This window comes from Ambystoma mexicanum, chromosome 11 (genome assembly GCF_040938575.1).
Source record: "Ambystoma mexicanum isolate Mex_15411 chromosome 11, UKY_AmexF1_1, whole genome shotgun sequence".
NCBI lineage: Eukaryota > Metazoa > Chordata > Amphibia > Caudata > Ambystomatidae > Ambystoma > Ambystoma mexicanum.
Genome location: NC_090934.1, coordinates 689,668,640 through 689,682,857, shown reverse-complemented (window position 1 = coordinate 689,682,857; position 14,218 = coordinate 689,668,640).

Here is a 14,218-nt window from a genome sequence, read left to right as displayed (position 1 = left end):
CCATCCCACCTCGACCATCACTGATGATCCACATGCACACCTCAACCCCTCAAGCAATGGTAAAACACACCCTATCCTAGGAGACGAGAGAATACCCTGTTTAAGAGCTCGCACAAGGCCACCACACCGCAACCCTACTACCATGACCCAGCCTCCCAGATCACCCAAACCCACGGCCCACACAACAAACGGCAAACACACCCAGCCTAGAGCAACTAAAACTACCCCACTAAGTGGCCCACCAACCATAAATACTCCCACTAAGGAGCCCAACCCTCCCATTAGTCTCAAAAATGCTCTCATCAATGCCCGCTCCCTTGGAGCCCACGCCATTGATATTCATGACCTCATCATCGAACTTGACCTTGACATGTTAGTAATCACAGAAACTTGGCTACACCAAGCATCAGGCCCTCTGCTAGCATTAGCTATTCCACCAGACTACACCATTCTCAGATCTGATAGAACCACCACTCCAGGAGGTGGCGTGGACATCATTGCAAAAAACACTATCAAACTTAGATCAAGTTCCATTGAAATAATCTCAGGGTACGAACTACTACTCGCCAAACTCTCATTGAATGAAAACACCACAATTAACATAGTGGTCATCTATAGAGCACCTAGCACAAACAGCCACCCAGAAACAGACATCCCACTAATACTGGCGCCCCTCCTCAAACCCAAAACGAAATGTATCATCGGTGACTTGAATCTAGGTTTTAATGACAACCAAGACACCAAAGCAACCGCCCTCATCCTGGCACTAAATGACATGAACTTCCGCCAACATGTCAATGTCCCCACCCATACCAAGGGCAGAACCCTTGATTGGATCCTCACCCTCAACACCAACATCACCTTAGGCCCGATTACCACACTGAATTGGACAGACCACTTCTGTATAGAATTTACTATCACTAGTGACGACCCTTGCACACTCAAGAACATACCTATGGATATCATCGAAAGTAGAAACTCCAAAAAGCTCACAGCTGAGAACTTCGACCCCACCTTGAACAAATTGCTAGATACCCACTCAATCCTCAGCAATGACCCAACTACTCTCGCTGAGTACTACCATAAATGCCTCTCCACAGCGATTAACACCATAGCACCTGTAACCTCCAAACTAAGGCGCCTCAACAAAAAATCCAACTTCTGGTTCAACGAGGAACTAATCGCCCTTAGAAGGAAAAAACGCTCTCTTGAGCATGCCCATAATAAACACCCCTCCCCGGACTCAGCCAAAGCATTCAAAGACGCTAATACCCTCTACAAATCAGCTATCATCTCTCATAAAGCTAACCACTACAATGCTCACATTAGTAATGCAGCATCCGACTCCAAAGAGCTCTTCTCTATCCTTAGAGAACTTGAAAATCCACTTCCTACCGTCACATCCACAAACACAAGCAAAGAATGGTGTACCACCATCCAAGATGCTCTTGCCTCCAAAATCACTACGTTACAAAAAAAAATCAATTCCAAAAAATTACTCCTAGCTACAAAAAACCCCCCCTTCCCCAACCCCTGTGCCCTTTCCAGTGACAACTCCAACCCCCCCTTCCAATTCACACCAGTCACCCACAATCTCGTACTCGATACTATCTCCAAACTAAAAGCATCCAACTGCAAAGGAGATACTGTCCCAGCCAAACTAGTCAAAGCCTGTGCACCCACCCTGACCCCCCTCATCACCAAATTTGTCAATGCCTCATTCAACTCCAATACAGTTCCGACTTGCATTAAAGAAGCTTGGGTTACACCACTTCTAAAAAAATCAAATCTAGACCCCACCATTCCAACTAACTATCGCCCCATAACCACGGTCCCATTCTTACTCAAAATCATCGACAAACTAGCCTACAACCAAATTCAAACCCATTTAGAATCTAACCAGCTCCTCGGCACCAGACAATCAGGCTTCAGGCCCAACCACAGCACTGAAACAGCTCTCTTGGACCTCAAAATCCAGATGGATGCCATTAGAGATTCAGGGAAACTTTGCATTCTCCTGTTGTTGGACCTCTCAGCAGCGTTCGACCTGGTGGACCACGACAAACTCTGCAACTCACTTGCCCGTGAATTCAACTTCTCTGGGGCAGCCACTGCTTGGGTGAAATCTTTCTTAACTGACCGCACCTCCAGAGTGTCCATAGGCAAAGAAGCAGCCAACCCCATCCCAGTCCCCATAGGAGTGCCCCAAGGCTCTTGCCTTTCTCCCACGCTGTATAACGCATATACCAAGCTCCTGTTCTCAGCACTTGACGATATGGGTGTCATTTACACTAATTTTGCGGATGACACCCAGATCCTTATACCTCTTACAGGCAACTATGACCAGGACACTTTAGCTATCAATAAAATTTACGTCATCATACAAAACTGGATGGCATTGAACAGCCTATGTCTTAACGATAAGAAGACGGAAGTCCTCATCTTAGGAGCTCCAGCCAAATTAGCAACCCTTCAGCCAGAATATTCAACCATCAACATCGACGGCACCAATATCCCAGTGTCAAAACAAGTAAAAACACTGGGCGTGTACTTCGATGCTAGCCTGACCATGACCAAACAGATCAATGCACTTTCCTCCTCCACGGCCTACACTTCCAAATTAATCGCACTCAGCCGACAATTTCTGACCCCAGCAAACTGCCTCACCCTGGCCAGAGCACTGGTCCTATCGAAATTGGACTACTGTAATGTATTACTACTGGGCACCTCCAACACCAACCTAGCCAAAATGCAACTTTTGCAAAACAAAGTCCTGAGGGCAGCACTAGGCATAAAAAAATCAGACCATATATCCAAGACCAGGAAAGATGCCCACTGGCTCCCCATCAAAGCCCGCATCATTTTCAAAACACTATGCATCACCCACAAATGCATTACAAAAAAAGGACCTACATACCTCAATAACACTCTGCATCCTAAAACTAACATAAGATTACTGAGATCCAACGACAAACTCCTCCTGGACCCCCCTCGATTCAAAACCACTAGAGCAGGGGGCAGCAGCTTCACCACTTTAGCCCCCAAACACTGGAACACCCTACCCATCATTATCAAAAAAGCATCCTCCTTCAAGCTCTTTAAGAAACAGCTAAAAACCTGGTTATTCAACCAATATTAGCACCCTAAGATAGGACCCCTCCATCGGACACTGTTGTGAATACTTAGGCCACTGTATATTGTTGTGAATATGTTGTAACCTATATCTTGTATCGCACCCTTTGTAATGTTTGATTGTGACTAATTTCTAAGCTATCTTATAACCTCGCCGTGACACCCGAGGGTCTGGGCGTGTAACAAATATACAAAATAAATAAAATAAAATAAATTCACCCCCTCAAATACACAGGGGTCATGCATTGGCAGTTGTACTCACCCAACAGCCATGTGCTTTGTCCCGCATAACGTTCCAAGTAGCGTGGCAATGAATTCCGCAAGACCATCGAGTCGTGTGTGGACCCCGGGAAACATGCACAGCAATACGTGATGACTTGTTGGGCATCGCGGACCATCTGGACGTTCAGTGAGCGGAATTGCTTCCGATTGCGGTACACCACCTCAATTGTATGTCTGGCAGTCAACTTCACTTGCAGTCTAATGCGCCTATGCAATTGGGCATGCCGGCAATGGCATGGAAGGCCACTTTGGTGGCAATGACCTGGGCAGAGGTACGGGGTAAGGAAATGTGCTCTGACGCATGGCACAGAGCGCATTCAGTACCTGGTGCAGTAACCTGGAAAAACAGGTTTGTGACAGCCCGTGCAGCTCTCCAACAGTGTGCTGATAAGTTCCAGTGGCAAGGAAATGTAGTACGGAGACTACCTTACGCGGGGGGGTTGCAGTCTGGATGCCGATGAAGCTGCTGATGTCCTCTTCAATGAGGGTGACAATAGATATGATTGAGGCCCTGTCAAGCTGGTATAATGTATGTATTTGATTTGGGGTCAGGTTGCAGGGTGAGGCCCTGATACAGGGTTTTGCTGGCTGCCTGTGGGGTGGTACCTGCTGCACATAGATGTTCTGGATGGCCACTGGGTTCCAGATTTGCCTCCTACCCCTACGCCGCCTCCTCCTCTGCCGCAGTGCTCCTTCAATCTGCACTGCTGCTTGCAGGTTCCCTATCCCAATTGCTGCTAGGGCGACTGACAGCATGGTTGTGTTGGAAGGTGGCTTGGATGTGGGTGTGGCCCTTTCCTTTTGTAGGCTCCCAGTGGCCTATGATGTGCAGCTGGCCTGATTGAGCACATCTGGGGCCTGTTACAGCTCACCTGCCATTGTTTAACGCCATATCCGCAGTGCCGGCGGTACCGGCACTGCGTTCACAGTGTGTACGTCAGGATCCTGGTGTGTTTCCATGTCCGTGCTACTCATAATGTGCCGGTGTTGCACATTGCCGGTGATTGTGGGTGCGCCGCCGAGTCGTCCCGCTGTTTATGTTCACAGAGCTACCGGGTCTGTTGACACTGTGAGGATCGCTTTGCAGTGATGGTGTTTCGTGGGTCAGAATGAGCCATTACGGAAAACGGTGCCAGTACGAGTTTGCCAGCACCGTTATATCCGGACCGGCTAACTTGTAATGAGGCCCATTGTTTTCCATTGCGCCATCATTTGCAAGGAAAATAAGCCCAACACAAAATGCAAATTTTGGATGGTGAAACTCTTTGGTATTCCTAAATTTTGTTTCCAGAAGATCCTTTCTAATAGGTGCCATACCATGGTTGGCGTACACATCATGGTTTCAACCCCATATACCAGAGAGGGAACCACCTTCATCTTGTAAAACTTCAACACAGGGATTACAGAAAAATGATCAAATTTACGATGCAGAATCATGCACTGCGATGCAAACGCATGTGCTCTACTCTTTCAAGCCTTCACATTTAAGGAGTCCTTACCACATCCATTCAATGTGAAGCCCAAATAACAATAGGTATCAATTCTGAGGGGTATTCTGTAGCCACCACTTAAACCTCACTGTCTTGTAACCCCTAGCTTATTTGAATATCATAATATTTTATTGGAAACCTTTATTATTAACTTATTCCGTTCTGTATATTTCTGCAATGCGCTCAACTGTATCTGCAGCCCTTTCAGTATTCTATCTATTAGCACAAGGTCATCCGCATAAAGGAGCCATTGTATCACCTGTGCATTTATAAAGGGCGGGAAAGCATTCACATTTCCCAAGTCCTCATCCAGATCTAAAATGAATAGATGAAATAGTGCCAGTGCCAAAAGGCAGCCCTGCTTATGACCCAGTTGTGTTAGCATTATTTAGAAAGCTTTCTCTGCTGGTTCGGCCTGATTTGTAATTAGGTCTGGCATATAACGCTACTAAAATGTCCAGCAAATAACTCAGACAGTTCCATGATCGCAATTTATTTCATCCTAGTCCTCTATCAACATCATCAAAGGCATGAGCAAAGTCAATAAAAGCCAAAAAATGTGCTGCACCATTATCTGATAGGTTCTATGTTCTTTCATTGACAGTCATTTTTACGACTGCCTTTTTTACAAGTGAAGAATTACGAAAAAGGTCATTGACATTTTTTTAATTTGAAACGGCCCCACCTATTTTTTACTATTCCCGACCCCCCAAACCCTTATATGCCATTTCCCACCCTCCAAAATTTCGATGACCTTTTTTTATAATTCTTTACTCCTAAAAAAGGCAGTCGTAAAAATGACTATTGATGAAACGACGGAATACCAACTGAGGTCCTTTTCTTAAAAAAATACAAAATAAAGCCATTTGGGCCTGTGCCAATAACTTGAACAAATCCAGTCTGTTGGATGTCAAATTTACAACTATTATTTGCCCAGTGATTTAACTTATTTAAAACAAGAGAAGCAAAACTCTTCCCCGGCACATCCAGGAGCGCAATTGGACGATAATTGTTTGGAAAGGTGCGATTGCCCGTTTTAAAAATTGGAACTATAATGGATGACTTATAGGAGGGGGGAATTTGCTTTACCTTCATTGCATAGTTGAAAATCGTATAGAGGACCTCGGCCCATTGTTGAGAATGGCTTTTTAAAATTATATTTGGAAGTAGACCTGGGCCTGGCATGCTGGAAGGACTACTCTTGGCTATAAGATATATAATATCATCTATGTTAAAATCTAGCAGCCAATCCTCATCAGATGGCGGGTAAGGAGCCATCCCTCAAAAGAATAACTTGCAAACGTCGTCGTGAAATGGGAAAGCCATGCTTGTTCAGAATTGGGATTCACCTGCAATGCCAGTTGGGGTGTCTCACACTCATTAAATAACTTCCATATATCGCTGACATGCTTGGTTGAAATTGCATCTAGCATTGCTTCTGAATCCTATTGCATCAAACTGGCTTTATATCGCAACAGTCTTCCCAAGTGGGCAGGATCAGGCTCAAACATGGCTCCTGTGTCAGGGTTGGGTTACATTCACGGTAATAGTATCCCATCCTTCCTGTGGTAGGTGCAATGGGAAGAGCACAGATCTTACTGCCTCACCTCCAGTAAAAATGCTGTATGCTACTGTACTGTGTATCGCGGATTCAGGGGCTGGATAAAGTCACTGCAGGGGCTACTGTCCACCTCTCTGAAAGAAGATTCCATATCTCTTGAATCTTGTATCCCAGGAACCAACATGGTCAGTGCGTGTGCAGGGCACTCCAAAACACCTGGCTTTCCAAGTTTCATGAGGCAGCACTGCTGCTGCTTTGGATGCTCAGGTCTTACTATTGCTCTGAATCCCTGCAACAGTCGATTCAGGTAGAGGTCCCTCATTCGGTAAAGTGTGTTTGTATGTGTGCGTGTGTGTGTTTGTGTGCGTGTTTTTGTCCGTCTGTCTATCTGCCTAGCTCAATAATTCAGTTATGCAAGGTTTGGATTACAAACGATTTTGTGCCCGTTCTCAAAGCTCACTCAGTTGGCAACCATTTTGTCAATTATTCTATAGTGCCTCCCCCTCCATGAATTCAACTTTTGCTTCATTGTAAAATGCCTCCCACTTGTATCAAAACCTGTCCAGATAGTTGTGTACGATGAAGCAAGTAATTAAGGATGGCATGGCTGTATCTGTTTTGCATTTGGAGATTATATTTGAGAGTGCGTTTGAAAAAAAACAGGATTTGAAAATGTTCCCCTTTGGTGCAGATGTTTTTAGCAATGTAATTTAACCTGTGAAGTTAATCATTATAACACATGTTTTCTATGCCTAGACCCTGTACTCCAAGACACCTTTACCGTCAACAGAAATATGCGGATTTTCAAATTCACAATGCCAGGCTTTATAAAGCATCACTCACATGCTTGGGAATGCACGGATGGCTGGACTGCTTTAACTATGTATTGCAAAAGTTCCGAAACAAACATATGCATTCAAACTGTAGCATAAACATTGTTTATTACTAAATGCAAGCACTTTTAAGCTGTGCACAATCTGCAACTTATCTGTCTCCAGGTTATCAATTGTGTGGTGTAGATTTACAGCTGTTAGATAAGAACAGCACAGCACTGCATCCCTTGAATGCCAGCTTTTGTCTGCAAAACTTAATTTTTCATTACCGTCAATCTACTTTCTACCGAAGATCAGATATGTGACTTTGAAAGCTCATGCATTATGCCATCTCAACATAATATTTTCAGTTAGTGCAATAAACCTATTAAAACATAAGCTTTTCTTGAAATTGTACTAACACAGCGGCAAACATCTTTTGTGGGTTGTATGTGGGAAGAGTAGTAGGTTTAGGATGTTGCAAGCAACTGTAAGACTAGTTTGGTGTGTGCATAGGGTATGGTAGCACATGCAACCACTGGATAGTAAACGAGGGGTCGGCAGAGATGCATTGGTTTGAGTAGCAGTCTGTCAGAGTTCCAACCTTCAGCTGAAACAGAAGCAGGCTCTCTAGAAAACAAGCAGAGGATTGAGGTTGTAATAGTGCTGCGAATGAGGAAAGGACAATATTGTCAAAGAGTGAACAAAATTAGTATACACATGTCTAGATAATTTTGTAAAATGTTGAGACATCAAAATTGTCTCCAAGGTTCCATGTATGAATGACGTACATTGATGCAGTTATCAATTTGCATTTATATTATTATTATATATATTATATATATTTATAAATGCAAATAAATAAATAAATAAATAAACTGAAAGCAGTGAATAGGCTCTGCGCTCATCATTCATGACTGCAACCATTAGTTCCACTTTTCTTAGTCTCTAAATGTTTGAAAGTGCAGCTAAATGTTCATTAGAAACATGCTTTCTGTTGAAGATTCCAATGTAATTGGGTCTAATTATTTTGATTTCACTCACTTTGGTTTACCTTTGATAGCAAGAAATCACTGCCTGTCTTACTCATAGGAAAACTTTGTAGAGAGAAGAATTGTTCATAATTAGAGCAAACATTGCAGTACTTGTAAACTCAAATAGCCTGAACAAAACCATTATAGAAATTACTCTGTCATCCATCCAACTATTCTCCCGTCAATCAACAAATGAAAACTGGATAAAGAGCCATTATCCTTGAACACGTTTATCCTGATATGTGTCAACCTAATAATAAACAATATTGTTACATAGATTGTAATCTTTTTGTGATTCAATTTGACCTTCGCTATGTACACAAAACATGAAAAATTAAAAGAGGAATAAAAGGAGGATTCTTCTAAAAAATCTCTCATTCCTATGAACACAACGCAGGTTAGTATTGCATTTCATTATTGTAGTGCAACTTTCTTTAGACTAACATGATATGTTATTTCTAAGACACGCATTGAAGGAACTAATCGTTTACAATCTCTGTGCAAAGGTTTTAGAAAGTAGGTGTGTTTCTGTATCCATGTAAATGGAGGCTACAACTTGAGAGCAAAGCCTGACTCCACTCCCAGGTATTGCCATCAAAAGTCCAGGTACTCACACCGTTGCAGGGTATTGTAATCAAATGATGGAGTGGATGAAATGTGTGTTGCCAGGGATTGCTATCAAATGTTCAGGTGTTAAGGGCATTGCACGATAAATCCATCAAAAGCCAAAATACTCACACCACTTCCTGGTATTGCCATCATGAAGGGCAGTAGGAATGCAGAAAGACTGCACGCGTTTACCATGCCTGGTTTCCCAGTGCCAGGACATTTGAGTGGCAGGGATAAGGAAGCAGTGATTCAGTTCCTATCCTCTGTGCACAGGCACTCAAGGAGGTTGCGTTGAGGGAGGAAGGCAGCGTCTCTGTTCATCCTCAAATGGGTTAATTAGTCCAGCTACTCTGCCCTTTGACAGCAAGGCTGGGGAGGTGGCTGGAGATATTAGCAAAATAGGCGATGCTGCATCATGGCACTATTGCACACAAAATCACATATTTTAGGCCAGGATCATGCCATCACCTACTCTGTGATGTAGAGCCTGGAGAAGGAAAATGGAGGGTCCAGTAGGCTCCCCAGCCCACCACCACCCTTTGAAAAAGTACACCATCACTAAATCCTGGGGAAACTAAGGAGGTCATTCCGAGGTTGGAGGTAAGGAATTACAAGCACTGGTAAGGCTGCCGATGCCGGTAATCCCTTACCTCCGTATTCCGAGTTCCCTTTGCGGGTCCCTCTTTACCACCTGCTTTTAGCAGGAGTAAATTACGGGACCCGCAAAGTGACCTTGGAGTAAATTACGGCCCCGTAATTTACGGTGCCGTAATTACCTCCTTCCCCATTCCCATTGAGCCCTATGGGGCAGAAATGGGAATGGGGAAGGGCAAAAGGTGAATGGAAATTCACCAGTCCCTCCAACCCTGGAATGGACCAGTAATTGCTCCATTCACCATGCCGGATTTGGGACAGTTTCGGAGGCAACCATGGAGCTAATTACTCCATGGTTAGCTACAAACCCGGAATGAGGCCCTAAGTCACGAAACATTCAAGACCATGCCACGGATAAAGACCCCAGGAAGAGGAATATCCTGCACCAGGGAGAGGAACACCAGGCCCTGCTAGAAGTGAAACACGTAATGGAGTTAAAAGGAATGCATATGCTGCCTGGGGAAGGGAGGAGGGGAAACCTCCTCAACACCAGCATAACCTCTGCACCCCTCACTTTGAAAAGAGTTTGTCCTCTTCTGTCAAGAATCTGCCTAACCCTTTACTAAGGTGTTCATCCAGTCTCCCCGACTCTGACCTATTATGCCATCTTACAGAGCCCCTATGTCTGACAACAATGACCAAATTCACAGAAGGGTCAGATGGCAATAACTAACTCCCCTGCACAGGCATGTGAGCTAGGAAAGAGAGTGTTCATGGGTGTGGAAGAGAGAGTGAGCATTGGACTTTTGGCAACTGTGCGGAAATTGGTTGATAACAGGAGCAATGAAGATATAACATTCAAGATAGTGGACAGCCCTTATGAGGGTTCATTCCGCGACACTGTGCATGGATGCAAGTATCAAAGAGGGGCAGCTGTAAGGAACAGTTTGAATTTGGAGAGCTGATTCCAATTTACTAATGATGCACTGGGATGAGGGTGGTGGGGTAAGTCAATGGATTATTATTGGGGTACTGGGATGATGAAGAGGGATGTATGGGTAATGCAACAAATAACTAATGTAGCACTTGGGCAAAGAAGAGGGCAGTGGCAGTAAATGTAGGGTTACAGATGGGGTACTTGGATAAGGAATAGGGAGGTTGGGGTAGTTGGGGACTTTGATGACGAGTGATGCGGGGTAGTAGGGGACTATGATGAAAAGGAGTCAGGTTGGGAAGTGGGGAACAGTGACAAGGAAAAAGAATGATGGGACTAGCAGGGGCCTGTGATGAAGATGTGTGAGGTGGGGTAGTTAGGGAGTGTGATAAAGATCGTAGTGGGGTAGTGGAGAACTGTGATGAGGAAAAGTGAGTTGGTGTTAATGCACTGCTGTGATGAGGAAGAGGTAGGAGAAGGTAGTGGGGGACTGTGATGAGGAAGTGTGAGGTGGTGGCAGCAGGTGACTGTGATGACGAAGAAAGAGGTTGGGGTAGTGGGGGTGTGGAAGAGTGAGGTGGGGTGTGGGGGGCAGTGACAAGGAATAGGGGGATGGGAGTAGTGAGGATTATAATGAGGAAGAGAGAGCTGGGGTATTGGGGGACTGTGATGAAGAAGTGTGAGGCAGGGTAGTGGGGGACTGTGACAAGGAATAGTGTGTTGGTGGTAGTGAACTAAAGTGAGGAGGATGAGTGAGGTGGGGTAGTGGGGGACTGTGACAAAAAATGAGTGAGGTGGGGGAGTTGGGGACAGTGACTAGGAATAGAGAGATGGGAGTACTGGGGACTGTGATGAAGAAGTGTGAGGTGGGGTAGTTGGGGAGTGTGATGAAAACGAGCAAAGTGGGCTAGTAGAGAACAGTGATGAGGGAGTGTGGCTGGTGGTAATGCACTACTGTGATGAAGAAGAGGAAGGAGGAGGTAGTGGGGGACTTTGATGAGGAAGAGTGAGGTGGGGTAGTTGATGGTAATGGGCTATTGCGGCGAGGAACAGTGATGTAGGAATAGTGGGGAACTGTGATGAGGAAGAGTGAGGTGGTGGCAGCAGGGGACAGCAACGAGGAAGAGAGAGGTCAGGGTAGTGGGGGACTGATGTGGAAGACTGAGACGGGGTAGTGGGGGATAGTGACAAGTATTGGGTAATGGGAGTAGTGGGGGACTATGATGAGGAAGAGTGAGATGGGGTACTGGGGGACTGTGATGAAGAAGTGGGCAGTGGTGTAGTGGGGGACTGTGACGAGGAAGAGTGTGCTGGTGGTAGTGGGCTACTGTGATGAGAAGAGTGAGGTGGGACAGTGGTGGAATTTGACAAAAAGGAGCAAGGTCGGGGAAGTGGAGGACAGTGACAAGGAATAGAGATATGAGAGTAGTGAGGGACTGTGATGAATGAGAATAAGGTTGGGTAGGTGGGGACTGTAATGAAGGAGAATGAGGTGTGGTAGTGGGGGACTGTGATGAGGAAGAGTGAGTTGGTTGCAATGCCCTACTGTGATGAGGAGAAAAGGGAGGTGGAGGCAGTGGGCGACTCTGATGCGGAAGGGGGAGCTGGGATAGTTGGTGGTAGTGGGCTATTGCGACAACAAACAGTGATTTAGGGATAGTGGGGAACTGTGATGAGGAAGATTGAGGTGGTGGCAGCAGGGCACTGTGATGAGGAAGAGAGAGGTTGAGGTAGTGGGGGACCGATGTGGAAGAGTGAGGTGGGGGCAGTGGGGGACAGTGACAATGAATAGGGGGAACGGAGTTGTGGGGTCTATGATGAAGAAAGGTGTGATGAGGTACTCGGGGACTGTGATGAAGAAGTGTGATGTAGGGTAATGGGGGACTGTGACAGGGAAGAGTATGTTAGTGGTAGTGTGATACTGTGATGAGGAAGAGTGACCTGGGGTAGTGAAAGACTGTGACAAAAAGGAGTGATGTGTGGGAATTAGGGGACAGTGACAAGGAATAGAGCGATGGGAGTAGTGGGGGACTGTGATGAAGAAGGGTGAGGTGAGGTATTTGGGGAGTGTGATGAAGAAGAGTGAAGTGGGTTAGTGGAGGACTGTGATAAGGAAGAGTGAGCTGGTGGTAATGCTATACTGTGATGAGGAAGAGGGAGGAGGAGGTTGTGGGGGACTGTGGTGTGGAAGAGTGGCGAGGGGTTAGTGAGGAACTATGACAAGAAAGAGTGTGTTGGTGGTGCTGAGATACTGTGATGAGAAAGAGTGAGGTGGTGACAGCAGTGGACAGTGATGAATAAAAGAGAGATGTCGGGATAGTGGGGGATGATGTGGAAGAATGAGGTGGCGTAGTGGGGGACAGTGACAAGGAATGGGGTATTTATTTATTTAACATTTATAAAGCGCTCACACAGCCTGCAGGCATCAAGGCGCTGTTACAGGAATTGTTTGTTTTTCTTAGTTGCGTAATTGTGTTTTTTTTGTCTTAGTTACGTATTTATAACGCGCTTAAACACCCAGAGGTTTCTAAGCGCGGACCCGGGGATCGAACCTGTTGTTGCTTCGTGTCGTTTTGCTTCCAAGACGTGCACGCTGCCGCTGAGCTATCCTCCCGGGTATGGGAGTAGCGGGGGTCAATGAAGAGGAAGATTGAGATGGGGTACTGGGGACTGTGATGAAAAGTGTGAGGTGGGGTAGTGGGGGATTGACAAGGAAGAGTTTGTTGTTGGTAGTGAGCTAATGTGATGAGGAAGGTCGACCTGGGGTAGTGGGGAACTGTGACAACAAGGAGTGAGGTGTGGGAAGTGGGCGACAGTGACAATGAATAGAGAGATGGATAAGTGGGGGACTGTGATGAAGAAGTGTGAGGTGGGGTAATTGGGGAGTGTGATGAAGAATAACGGAATGGGTTAGTGGAGGACTGTGATGAGGAACAGTGAGCTGGTTGTAATGCTCTACTGTGATGAAGAGGGAGGAGTTTGTGGGGGACTGTGATGAGGAAGAGTGAGGTGGGGTAGTTGGTGGTAGTGGGCTATTGCGACGAAGAAGAGTCGTGTAGGGAAAGTGGAGGACTGATGTGGAAGAGTGAGGTGGCGTAGTGGGGGACAGTGAAAAGGAATGGGGTATGGGAGTAGCAGGGGACAATGATGAAGAAGATTGATATGGGGTACTGGGGACTGTGATGAAGAAGTGTGCAGTGAGGTAGTGGGGGACTGTGACGAGGAAGAGTGTGCTGGTGGTAGTGCGCTACTGTGTTGAGACGAGTGAGGTGTGGGTAGTGGGGGAATTTGACAAAAAGGAGTGAGGCCAGGGAAGTGGGGGACAGTGACAAGGAATAGAGAGATGGGAGAAGTGGGGAACTGTGATCAAGAAATGCTAGGTGTCTTAGTTGGGGACTTTGACGAAGAAGAATGAGGTTGGGTATTGGGGGACTGTGATGAGGAAGTGTGAGTTGGTAATAATGCACTACTCTGATGAGGAAGAGGGAGGAGGTGGTAGTGGGGGACTGTGATGAGGAAGAGTGAGGTGGGGTAGTTGGTGGTAGTGGACTATTGTGGCAAGGAAGCGTTATGTAAGGATAGTGGGGGACTATGATAATGAAGAATGAGGTGGTGCCTTCAGAGGACTGTGTGACAAGGAATAGGGGGATGGGAGGAGTGGAGACTATGATGAGGAAGAGTGACCTGGGGTGCTGGGGGACTGTGATGAAAAGTGTGAGGTGGGGTAGTGGGGGATTGAAAAGAAAGAGTGTGTTGGTGGTAGTGAGCTA